Source organism: Podarcis vaucheri (genome assembly GCF_965113315.1).
Source record: "Podarcis vaucheri genome assembly, chromosome: 3".
Lineage (NCBI taxonomy): Eukaryota > Metazoa > Chordata > Lepidosauria > Squamata > Lacertidae > Podarcis > Podarcis vaucheri.
The window spans coordinates 24,533,696-24,546,798 of NC_138761.1; the positions used below are offsets into that span (position 1 = coordinate 24,533,696).

The window sequence follows — 13,103 nt, forward strand, 5'->3', positions numbered from 1 at the left end:
GAATAGACTATCCCTCTGTTCCCACGGAACAGTCCCAACATTCCCATCATGTTTTGCTTTCCAGCTAGCTGCAGCTCGCTGCCTCATTGCATCCATATTGTAACATACTCCCCCATATGGTTCAATGTGCGTTGTGAGCAAAGCGTGATCCAGAGAAGAAAACAAACAGTTGTTATACATATAACACTCCCCTGTTGTTTCAGTTCCACCCTTGGAACTACCCGCCACTGGTTTCCCCAGTGTACCTCTCTGGTTGTCTGACTTCCAAAGAATGAGTGCATCTGCATTACCTTGGCTAGGGAATGTAGTGTTACACTTAGCAACTCCCTGTTGTGTCTTTGTCTCTGACTTATCTACAGCTTCAACCTGTCTTGAGTTGTTAACAATAGTAACACATGCAACAGCTGAGTTAGCAAACTCTTTTGAATACCTCTTGGGTGGTTCACCCTTTGTAACTCTCTCAGACCTGCGTATGAGGTGCTGATCCTCTCTGCTCACTAGTTCAGTCTCAGGACTCTTTTCAGAACCAGTACCAATAGTAAAGAGTGGTTCATCCTTCATCTGTGAAGGTCTATCCATTGTGTGATATTTCCTCTCAATGACTGTGTCAACTGAGCTCTTTGAGCTATCACTGTCACTCTGAGTACCACTGTAATCAGTAAAATCATCATCATCTGAATTGTCCTCTGTGGGAAATGTGTGAACAATTACTTGCTGCTGTTCAGGAGCACTCTCTAGAAATTTTGTGAGAATCACCTGACCAGATTCAGACAAAATTACTCTGTAGAGACCCTTTTCATATCCCACAAAAATGCCTCTGGCATTCTTTACTCCACCTGGAGCTTCTGTCCTCACATGAGATCCAGAAACCTTAAAATGGGCAACAGAAGGTTTTCTATGGAACAGCTTCTCAAAAGGAGAACTTCCCAAATCTTTTGAAACCTTTCTCAACCACGTGTGACAATAACACATTATCAACTCCGCCCAAAACTCATGTGGCAAATGTGAACTCAGCAATTGCACCTTCATCCCTTTTTGCAATTCTTTGTTCATCTGTACACAGACACTTCTGTTCCATGCTTCTGCAGAAACAGCAACCCTGTGCCTTATCCCTTTCTTATGCAGGAACTCCTGAAAATCCTGTAAAAGAAAAACTGGCTTTTCACCTGTGAAAAAACAATCAATGTTAGCATCATGAACATTTTTAACTTTGTCACAAAACTCTTTAAACCTTTCTAAGGCCTCTTGTGGTTTCTCCAACACATATACCCAGACATAATGAGAGAAACAATCCACACACACAAGATAATATCTTGCATTGCCTCTAGATGGTGCTAGAGAACCAATCACATCAGCATATACCCGCTGAAATGCGCTGTCGACCCTTGTCTCCTTCTTTCTGTTCTTCGTCACACCTGCAAGAGAAATCATGTTAGAATCAGATGAATTACATTTCATGTAATCACTTTGATCAAAAGTCAACAAATACAGTCCATCTTTTTCTCTGGCAGAAAGATACAACTCTCCATCTTTGAAGATCTTTCAGCTTTCACTATCATAGGACAAAGTCAGTCCTTTCTTTGTGATCTGCGAAACACTCAGCAGATAGAACTTTAAATCAGGAACCAAATACACATTGTTAATAGTCAAGTTCAGACTCTCAAGATACACAGTTCCAAACCCGGTCGCTTCCAGCTCCTGACCGTTGGCCTGCTTCACAGTGAAGCTTTGCTTCTTAAACGTCGAAAACAGTTCTCTGTGTGACATCATGTGCTGTGTCGCTCCAGTGTCAATGACAAACGTGTTCTCCACTTCTGGTGTGGTTCCTTTCGACATCAAAGCTTTTGCAGGTTTCACCTGGGACTTGGTACGACTTTTGCCTGACGCCTCAGGCTTTGCAGAGCTCCCCTTAGCTCCTTTCTGCTGACGTGGCCTCTTACAGTTCCGCTGAAGATGCCCAGTCTGTCCACAATTGAAACATTGGACAACGTTCAAAGCTACAGCCAGTTCTTCATTAGTAACAGCAGTGGGAGAGTCAGAACTCCGAGCTTCTCTCCCCCTGTCTTTGACATCTATTGCAGCAAGTCGGTCTCTTTCATTGGGAACAATGTTGCGCACTCTCTCCGCCGTGAGATCCGTGGCCGGTAGGGAACCAAGCTGACTTGCAACCGTTTTATAAGTCCGATTTAGGCTGTTTATAATCATGAAGCAGAATATCTCTTCCTGTAGAGGGAAATTGCGTTCCGCCATCTGCTGGCATAGGAACTTCATCTCTGTCAAATGCGCTTGTACATCTCCATCAGGCGCAAGCCTCAGATTGGTCAGCTTTTCAAAATGCAGCAACGCTGAAGAACCAGCATCTCTCTGATGTATTCTACGCAGCGTCTGCCAAATTTCTCGTGCGTTACCTAAACTCTGAATATGCACGAGCTGGTCATCCGAGACACACAGAATTATAGCCATCCTGGCTTTCACATTCTGTGAATTCCAACCTGGTGTTGGTGCTGCAGGGATGGGGTTCTCAATCACCCCAAAAATCCTCTGATTCTGAAGCAGGGCTTTCATCTTTACAGACCATGATGAATAATTGTCATTAGTCAGTGGAGGTGGGTAAGGTAAGCCTCCCCCCTTCTTGGCATCCATTTTGAATCCAAGCCTCAGCTCTCACTCTCGAGCCTGTAAAATCCAAGAGTCAATTGTCTGTTTACTGCCTCACTCTGGCCGTCAAACGCAAGCTGTTTGAAAGTTCTTTCAATACAGCGAAATAGACAAAACCAACTTCGTTTCTCAGCCTTTCACTGTTCCAGCCCCTTGTCAGTAAGTTTCCACAACACTAACGTATCGTTGCTTAGCAACTGTGCATACCAGGCTTAACAAAGTATGCGAAGTATGTGGCTATCTCTCCCAGTGCTGGTTTCTTTCAAACGCAGACACTCAGTGAACCGAAGAAAGCTTCTTTACGCGTTCACTCTCACAGCCATAAAATCACCATACCTTTGGGGCTCCATTGCTCAGAAAACACCTTCTCTTGGTGCTCAGCCGTCTGTGTAGCTTCCAGCTACACATTTACTGTATCTTCCTTCCCTTGGTGCAGAGGATGAAGTACGATCCATCAACCTCTCCTGCAGTTTTCATGGATCAAAACCATCGGCTCATTGCTACCATTTGTCAGGAAATCAAGCCTTATCAGGAGAAACTGGCCACTCTCCAGGCACCCGGCTTGAATCCCGGTTGACCTCCCTGTCTGCATTCTCCGGCAGGATCCAGGCTAGGTCACGATCGGCGATCCTCCTCAAATGTGAGAAGAACACACCACTCTTCCCCCCCCCCCCCAGGCAGGGGAAAGAGATAGACAGAAATGTATTTACATGCCTTTGTTTCTGTCCTTGCAGCATTGCAGAGAAACACGTCTGCTTTCTTCAAACTCCATCAGCTGAGAGACAAACTCCACCTCCTGTACTTCCTGTACAGGTCAAATTACTCTCTGAGCTAAATCCGGTGCTCAGCACTGTGAATAGACTGTCCCTCTGTTCCCACGGAACAGTCCCAACATTCCCATCATGTTTTGCTTTCCAGCTAGCTGCTGCTCGCTGCCTCATTACATCCATATCGTAACATAAGCCAGGTAGACTGCTAGCATGGAAGCTGAAGAAGAGACAGAAGGAAAGAATAACAGAAAAAATAATGGAGGACAGGAAAATAATAGAAGACCCGAAGGAAATCAAAACAAAATTTATAAAGTACTATAGTAACTTATATAAAGAAATGTAAGGGAATCAGGAGGATATGGAAAAATACCTAATAGAGAATAAAATCCAGACAATAGAAGCAGAGAAAAGAGAACAATTAAATCAGCCAATTGCAACAATGGAGGTGCACCAAGCAATTATGAAAGCAAAAGTAGGAAAAGGACCTGGAACATCTGATTTGACAGCAGCATATTACAAAAAATTAGAGGAAATCTTAATAACACCAATGAAATTGGTAATGAACAGAATTTTAAAATGTGGAATAATACCGGGATCATGGGAAGAAGCTTTTGTCGTGTTGATATCAACAGAAGGGCAAGACCTGACACTAATTAAAAACTATAGGCCCATATCACTGCTGAACAGTGATTACAAAATATTTGCTGACATTCTAGCCAACAGATTGAAAAAAATACATAAAGATCAAGCTGGATTCCTGCCAGGTAGATGCAAACACAGCAACATGAGAATGTAATAGATTTACTAGAATACCTAGAAGAAAGATCAGGCAAAAAAGCTGCTTTAATATCAATAGATGCCGAAAACGCATTCGACCAGGTGTCATGGGACTTCATGAAAAGGGCCATAAAGGAAATGAAACTGGGGGGAGATTATATTAAAGCTATAGAGGCAATATATAGGAAGCAAAAAGCCAAACTTATCCTTTATAATGAAATAACAGAAGGATTTAATATAGAGAGGGGGACAAGATAAGGTTGCCCCTTGTCACCACTACTGTTTATTATGGTATTGGAATTATTGATGAATGCCATAAGAAATGATTTTAAAATAAAGTGTATCTCATTAGGGAAAAAGGAATATAATATCAAAGCATTTGTGGATGATCTGATTCTGACTGTTGAAAACCCCCAAGAAAGCATACTACAGATAATTGAAAGAATATTAGAATTTGGGAAAGTAGCCGGCTTCAAGTTAAACAAGAATAAAACCAACATGATAGTAAAAAATATAACCAAGCAAGAAAAGGAAGAACTACAGGAGATATCAGGATTAACAATAATAAATAAGACCAAGTATTTCAGAATTTGGCTGACCAATAATAATAGTAATCTATTCAAAGATAACACTGGTCAACAGCAAATTTGTTGTCTGCATTTTTTCAGTTGATTTAGGACGAATCTGATGCACTGAATCCAAAAATCACATTGGTTTTGCTCAATCAGGTCAGGTTTTTGAGCTATGGCCACGTTTTTTTACGTTTTTGTTCACATGTACGCTTGTGTGGAACATTTTAGAAGAAGTTGGTGGGGGTAAAATGCCATGTCGAATAATTGTTTCAATTGGAAATGATTATTTTAATGACAAGACGTACTCAGGTCCAATAGTTCTGGGTGATTATGTCGAAAAGGGATCAGTTTGAAGTCATAAAACCTTGAAATCTTCCATAAATTGGTGCGACAAAGCATAAAGTTGGGGGATCAAAACTAAGTTAATGGGCCAGCCGCCCCACGAAGTGTATAGGAAACTCCACCCGCGGATGCGCCAACTTATGACTAATTTGTACCTATTTTTGTTTTGCAGGTGAATGAGATGACTTCGGCCAGAAGATCGTGTAGAAATAAGCTGGACGTGTTCTGCTACATATGTGGAGAATACACCATTGCTCCTAATAGGAAGCCAGTCACAAGTTTCATAAGGCGTGCTTACCATGCTTATTTTGGTATTAAACTTGGTGACCAGGATAAAGCTTGGGCGCCACACATGGTGTTCAAGGCATGCACCGAGACTCTACGTGGGTGGATCAATGGCAAGAGGAGTCTGAACTTTGGAATTCCCATGGTTTGGAGGGAGCCGACAGATAGATTAGATATCAACTGATATATTTCATTCAAGTTCATTTAAAATGAGCATTCGTGAATTAATTATTATACAGTGGTACCTCGGGTTAAAGACACTTCAGGTTACAGACGCTTCAGGTTACAGACGCTTCAGGTTACAGACTCCGCTAACCCAGATATAGTACCTTGGGTTAAGAACTTTGCTTCAGGATGAGAACAGAAATTGCACGGCGGCAGCAGCAGGAAGCCCCATTAGCTAAAGTGGTACCTCAGGTTAAGAACAGTTTCAGGTTAAGAATGGACCTCCAGAACGAATGAAGTTCTTAACCCAAGGTACCACTGTATATGGTTAATGATTATAATGGTGGTGTTGTATCCCCACAATTATATATTCTTTTCTGATGGGCTGATAATGATTGCTTGTCACACTACTCCCCCTTTTCCTTTGATCATCCTAAGTGGACATGATGTTGTCTTGGGTTCTTGTTGAGATGTGTCATCAGTGGGATTAAAGAAGGCGCTTGATCCAGTCTGCTGATTCCGGATTTACTTTGACCCAAAACCCTCCTGATTCCAATATGACTCCAAAGAATCAGATCCTGCTTCTTGCAATCTGTGTCCCGCTCCTCCTCAAACCTGGAGGAAAGATTGACTGACAAGGGAAGAGGGAAGGATTTTCACTCGAGTGTAACCTGCAGAAAGCAAACCTTGTGCAATTCCTTGGCTTGGCTTGGCTGGCAATGGATCGACATGTCAAAAAAATAGATGAGAGTGGCCCAATCGCCTTCTAAATCCGGCCTGTGGACGGTCCAGGAATCAGCGTGTTTTTACATGAGTAGAATGTGCATTTTTATTTAAAATGCATCTCTGGGTTTATTTGCGTGGCATAGGAATTTGTTCATATTTTTTTCCAAAATACAGTCTGGCCCCCCACAAGGTCTGAGGGACAGTGAGCTGGCCCCCTGCTGAAAAAGTTTGCTCACCCCTGCTATAACTAATTGAAATTAATTTAAAAATAGGATTCATAGTTAATTATATACACGTAAATGCACTTATAATTGTGGGGTGTATCTATTACAGCTTCTTATTTTGTCCACAAGTGGGCTGATAGGACCACATTTCATTATCTTTGATCCTCTTCAGGGGACATGATGTTCTCTTGGATTCTTTTGGAGATGTCTCTTCATGGGGATAAAAGGAAGCCTCTTCTCCAGTTTGCTGAAAGCCAGTGTGACTTGAGCTGTGCTGTGACCACAGAACCCTCTCGATTCCAAGATGGTCCCGAAGAATCAGATTCTGCTCCTTGCAATCTCTGCCTTTCTCCTCCTCACATCTGGAGGTAAGGTCCATTGACAAGGGATCGGAGAAGGGTTTTCACCCGAGTGTAACATGCAGAAAGCAACTTTTAGTGGCAGTTGGACTTGGCTGGCAATGGATCTACATGTCAAAAAATAGATAAGAGCAGTTCTTTTTCTTTCTTTCTTTCTTTTTAAAGGAAGGGGCAATTTTGATATGTTCTAACATGAAAAGAAAATCCAAATATCTTCTTACTATATTTATGAGGGTTTTAAAAAAGCCAGGCTGCCTCCCCAGCCTCCACGGCTCAGGGTTCTGGATGCCGGGATTTCATATTGCAGTGGTGGATTTCAGGAGATCAGACAAGGAGACACCAGGCTACATAAGGAAGAGCGAAGGTGATCTTAGGGCACATTATCAATCAGAATAAACATGTGGGGTCTTTAAGGAAATGCCGCAGTGTAGAGCACTCCGGCTCAATGCTTCTGACAGCCAGCCACATGCTCCTCCAAAATACTTCCCTTGCCCCTCTTCCTCCAGTCCCCACCTAGTTAGATTCTGCAACCACTGGACATGCGTGTTCCTCATGGGGCTGGAACCCCACCACAATTAATCTCTTCCCATAAAAGGTAAAGGGGCCCCTGACCATTAGGTCCAGTCATGACCGAAGCTGGGGTTGCGGCGCTCATCTCGCTTTACTGGCCGAGGAAGCCAGAGTACAGCTTCCGGGTCATGTGGCCAGCATGACTAAGCCGCTTCTGGTGAACTAGAGCAGCTCATGGAAATGCCGTTTACCTTCCCACCGGAGCGGTACCTATTTATCTACTTGAACTTTGATGTGCTTTCGAACTGCTAGGTTGGCAGGAGCAGGGATCGAGCAACGGGAGCTCACCCCGTCATGGGGATTCAAACCGCCGACCTTCTGATCGGCAAGTCCTAGGCTCTGTGGTTTAACACCACAGCGCCACCCGCGTCCCAATCACTCCCCATACTTCTCTTGTATTTATCCCTCTCTTCACATGATTATGTGATCCCCTCCTGTACTTTGGGTGGTTCCTGATGTCTCGTTGTCAATGGTGCTGTTTTGGATGCTTAAAAACATTTATTCTGAAACATTGGAAATAGGGGGGTGACACAACATACATATCATTGTGAAGCTACAGAACTCAATCATAAATGTGGGGCAGAGGAAGCAGTCATAATAACTTATTGAATCATAGAATTGGGAGGGACCCTGAGGATCATCTAGTCCAATCCCCTGCAATGGAGGACTATGTAGCTGTCTCATTTTGGTATCGAACCTGTGACCTTGACATTATCAGCACCATGTTTGAATCAACTGAGCTATCGGTAGGCTGATGGTTCTTCAAATTCGTCACCAAATAGCCCAAACAGTAAAAAGTTGTGCTGTGAGAAAATTATTGCACAGAATGCACAATTCAGTGTGAGTTTGAGCAGTAGTTTGGAATGTGCTTAATTGTGAAAAATTGTCTTTTGGAGCATATCCTTTGCTATGTCGGGACTGCACAGTGACTGAAGAAGGATGTATTGGAGTTGAAGGCTCTGACCGGATTTGCATACCTGACCCTGAACTGGAAAGCTGCAATATAGCCAAAGCCTATGAAGGTAAGAAACCTCACCCTCATTCTTTAGATTCACTGTTCTCTGTGTTCATGCCTGATCTGTGTTGGGGACAAAGAAACTGGACTGTGTTATACTCTGGATAGTTAATATGACTAAAGTGGCTCACTGCATCTTTTCCTCTTCTTTTTCTGGCTCATTTTAGAGGGGAGACTAATCTGGACAAAGGTTGGCTGTGGGCCAAAAGAAGCATGTGATACCAAACAGCAGGTGACCAAACATATCCATGTTGAGTACAAATGTTGCGAAGAATCAAAGTCATCAATAGGCATTAATTTCTGCAATGACGGGTTATAAATGAGGTAAAACTAGCCAATGGAAGTTTTGCAACATAGCTAAACATGTTGGCCACCTCCTCTTATTTTGGCATCACAACAGAGGACCCACAGAAGCAGTTAGCACTTTTTCATATATGTATGTAATTAAAGTTGAAAAATTGTAGGATATAGCATACAGATGAATTGAGTTTCCAACAGTCATTTACATGGATCAACGCGTGTTTCATAAAGTATGCATTTAATGTTCTTATGTTCTTTAAAGTCAATATGATGTTCTTTTGTCACAATATATTATTCTGTGCCATAAAAGGGAGCCCAACTAGTAAGAGAGCTCCTGGAATTCACATTCCAAAATAAAAATAGCCCAGGAGAAAGCCAATTTTTCATTGACATCTTTATTTTGGACTAAGCTGTGAAGAGTGAAGGCTGGTCTTATTAATGTCAGAAGATCCCTGCTGGATCAGAAAAAAATGAATATCTAGTTCAGTATTCTGTTTCCCATTGTGGCCAAGCAGATGCCTCTGGGAGCATAACATGGAGGCAGTCGCTGTCTCCCACTGTTGATCATTAGCAACTGATAACATGAGCTAATCTGTCCCAGGCCATGGAAATACTATATAGATATAGACATCTACCTTGGTCTGACCACCCCTGGAATACTGCCACCAATTCTGGGCACCACAATTGAAGGTTGTTGACAAGCTGAGACATGTGTAGAGGAGGGCAACCAATGTGATAAAGTATCTGGAAACTCGGCCTTTATTAGGCTTCAGGGAATCAGATCCCTCTCATGGTGGCAGCAAAGAAGCTGAGAAAAACAAAGAAAAGTTCTTACCAATTAGTTTATTCAATAATCACAAAAGGGTTAAGGACACCTTCTGGTAAGACTAAAACACTCAAGGATGATGTGCTGTAAGGCCCTAAATTATTACACTGGTCAACAACAAATTTGTTGTCTGCATTTTTTCAGTTGATTTAGGATGAATCTGATGCGCTGAATCCAAAAATCACATTGGTTTTGCTCAGTCATGTCAAGTTTTTGAGCTATGGCCACATGTCTTTTTTTACGTTTTTGTTCACATGTACACTTGTGTGGAGCATTTTAGAAGAAGTTGGTGGGGGTAAAATGCTATGTCGAATAATTGTTTTGATTGGAAATGATTATTTTAATGACAAGAAGTATTCAGGTCCGATAGTTCTGGGTGATTATGTCAAAAAGGGATCAGTTTGAAGTCATAAAACCTCCGTTTTTTCTCGGAAGAGAAGGACTTGGTGTACTGTGCAGATATTGCGCAGCTTCTGCTCAAGCTTGGAGTGCCACAGTATGAACCCAAAGATTGGAGACTGTTCATTGACAGCAGCAAGTGATCACTGAAATGTATTCTGCTACACAATGGCAACCAGTTTGCCTCTATACCCTGGCTCACTCGACTACACTGAAGGAGAACTATGAAGCGGTGAAGTATTTGGTGAAGAAAATTGGTTATAATCAGCATAAGTGGTTTATTTGTGTTGACCTGAAGATGGCCTACTTTTTGTTGGGACAACAGTCTGGCTTCACCAAGTACCCATGTTTTCTGTGCATGTGGGATAGTAGGGACCGTGCTCAGCATTACACGAAGAAGGACTGGCCTGTGCGGGAGGAATTGGTGCCTTACAAAAAAAGGAACGTCATCAATGACCCTCTGGTGGACAGAGACAGAATACTCTTCCCACCGCTGCACATCAAGCTCGGCTTAATCAAGCAGTTCACCAAGGCTCTGGACAAGGATGGTGACTGCTTCACTTACTTGTGCCAGGCTTTTCCAGAAGAAAAGTTAAAAGCTGGCATCTTTGATGGTCCTCAGATCCATCAGCTCATCAGAGATTCAGAGTTTGGAAACTCAATGAACGAAGTGGAACTGGAAGCGTGGAAGGCATTTGTTCTGGTAGTGAAGAACTTTCTTGGCAACAATGAGGCCAGAAACTACGCAGAACTTGTCAACAACATGCTGACTGCTTTCAGAAAACTGGGCTGCAACATGAGCGTCAAGATGCACTACCTATTTTCACATATGGACCAGTTTCCTGAGAACTTGGGTTCAATGAGTGACGAGCAGGGGGAGAGATTCCATCAGGACATGAAAGAGATGGAGACCAGGTATCAGGGTCGCTGGGATGCAGTCATGATGGCTGACTACTGTTGGACTCTGAAGAGAGACCTCCCTGCCGCTGAGCATTCCAGGAGTTCCAAGAAACACAAGTTCAAGCCCTGAAGTTTGAAAAATGGTGAAGCAACATGCAATTTACGTGTACTTACCTTTATCAGTGCCCACCATTCAGTTTACAATAATCGATGTTTCTATCAGGTAATCAATATATGTTGTTGGAAAATAATACCACAAAAATGTAATCGATTTTGTCACAAGATCTGATTTTTTTCAAATCAACATAGCACAAAAACCTGACCTGATGGAGGGAAACAGATGCCATTTCCTGATTCAGCAGTGGAAAAATACCCTAAATCAGTTGTAGCAATCTAGACAACATTCAAAAAGTAAAAAAAAAATGTTGCCCAGTGAATAGTAATCTACTCAAAGATAATTACATAAAAACCTGGAAAGGAATAAAAAGAGATTTAGAAATCTGGAATTTACAGCCTGTTAAGTATTGAGGGAAAACCTAATCAATGTGTTTTATAGATGGTACTTAACACCTACCAAAATAGCTAAAATGTATGAGACAAAAACATATCTGACCTGGAGGTGTGGTAAAACAGAGGGGACACTTATACATGTTTGGTGGACCTGTGAAAAAATCAAAAACTTCTGGAACACAGTGTATGATGAGCTAAAAAAAATGTTTAAGTATAACTTTATGAAAAAATACAGAAGCTTTTCTACTAGGGATAACGGACACAGGTATAGCAAGAGAAGATCAGAAAATAGTCCTCTATGCCACAGGAGCGGCAAGGATCCTAAGTGCTAAAAAGTGGAAAAAAGAAACTGTGCCAACAAAAAAGGAATGGCAAGACAAACTGTTAGAGTATATTGAACTGGCTAGATTAACAGAGGCAATTAGAGATCACACTAGACAAGAGTTTCAAAAAGCTTGAGGGAAATGCAGAGAATACTTCACAAAACAGTGCCCTAAAATACATACCTGGATTTGTTTCGATTAATGTATGCAAGAGATTTTGTGGATATTTAAGTTATAATTAGAAAAAAATCTTAATAATTATTCATAAAAGAAACAGTTTATAAGAAGTAAATAAAGAGGCCAGATACAGGATAAAGGAAGTCTTTTATTTGGTTGTTTGTATTGTTGTATGTTATGCTCACTGTATGTTATGTTCATGTTTAATGAGGGTGGATTTGTGTATTTGTGTATTTATTTCAATAAAAAATTAAAAAAATAACGAAAGAGGAATGTCTTTAGCAGGTGCTAAAAAGGCAACATAGAAGACACATGGGAGAAGGAAAATGGCGACGGAGGTAGCAGCCTAGCCAGAACCTCCCGTTTTTAATTAAGCTTTTAATTAGGTTTTAGCCATCTTCTGACCTTATGTTTATATTTTTAGTCGTTACTTTTTACCCCCTCTGCTTTTAGCCCAATGGTTTATTGTTTTATTGTTTTATTATCTACTGTTTTATGGCTCAACTCGACTTAGCGTAACAAGGAACGCTAAAGAAGATAGATTGCAGTTTTTGCATCTAACACACAGCTTTCATCTATTGAAGGGAGGCACGAACACGCTGTATCGTCAAGGCCGAGGTAAATTATTCCCCTTTCCAAAAATATTTCCGCGGTGAGCGTTGAAAGCCTTAAAGCTGAGAGCTAAAGACGGAAAAAGGAGCAGAAACCCTAGAGGCCCACCGAGATAAGGGGCAAGCATGAAACCTTGCTTGTAAAACAACCCTCCCTTTCGAAGGTGGGAAACTGGAAGATAAACATAATCCGTCTCGTGAGCGAAACAAGTGAAGCCAAAAAACCCAGGACTAGGAGACTCCAGCAAACTACTCCCAATTACCTTTTTCCACGCTCAATATGGTCCTTACAAGAAAGAACTATATGGACCTGGGAATTGCACCAATATCACCTCAGGGGGAGTGGGAGCCCCAAAGGACGCAAAGTAAAATCACCAATTACTTCCCCCATAAAGAAGGGAGTAAGAATCCACAGCACGAGAGCACCCCAAAAGAAATTGCCCCTACTGTGCTGGATTGGTCATTACAACGCAAAGACTTACAAACTGAGCTTGAAAGACCAAATTATTCCATGAGCTGGGCGCAGGAACTGGACGTAGCTGAGAACGCCCTGATGACCAATTCCCCCAACCCCAATAACCTCGAGCACCAAAA

At 42.0% G+C, this 13,103-nt stretch overlaps 2 long non-coding RNA genes across 2 annotated transcripts in view; one reads left to right on the forward strand and one right to left on the reverse strand.

Annotated features, from left to right (window-relative positions):
• The first annotated feature begins 8,338 nt into the window (after positions 1-8,338).
• LOC309529705 lies at positions 8,339-9,137 on the forward strand. Its single transcript, XR_014218342.1, has 2 exons — positions 8,339-8,470; positions 8,631-9,137. It is a non-coding gene; the product is annotated as an uncharacterized lncRNA (long non-coding RNA).
• Positions 9,138-11,593: 2,456 nt separating this feature from the next.
• The window catches only part of LOC309529790, a 56,000-nt gene continuing 54,490 nt past the window's right edge, over positions 11,594-13,103 (reverse strand). The window contains exon 2 of the long non-coding RNA XR_014218461.1: positions 11,594-11,797. This is a non-coding gene — a long non-coding RNA (uncharacterized lncRNA). The remainder of the gene's footprint in view (positions 11,798-13,103) is intronic.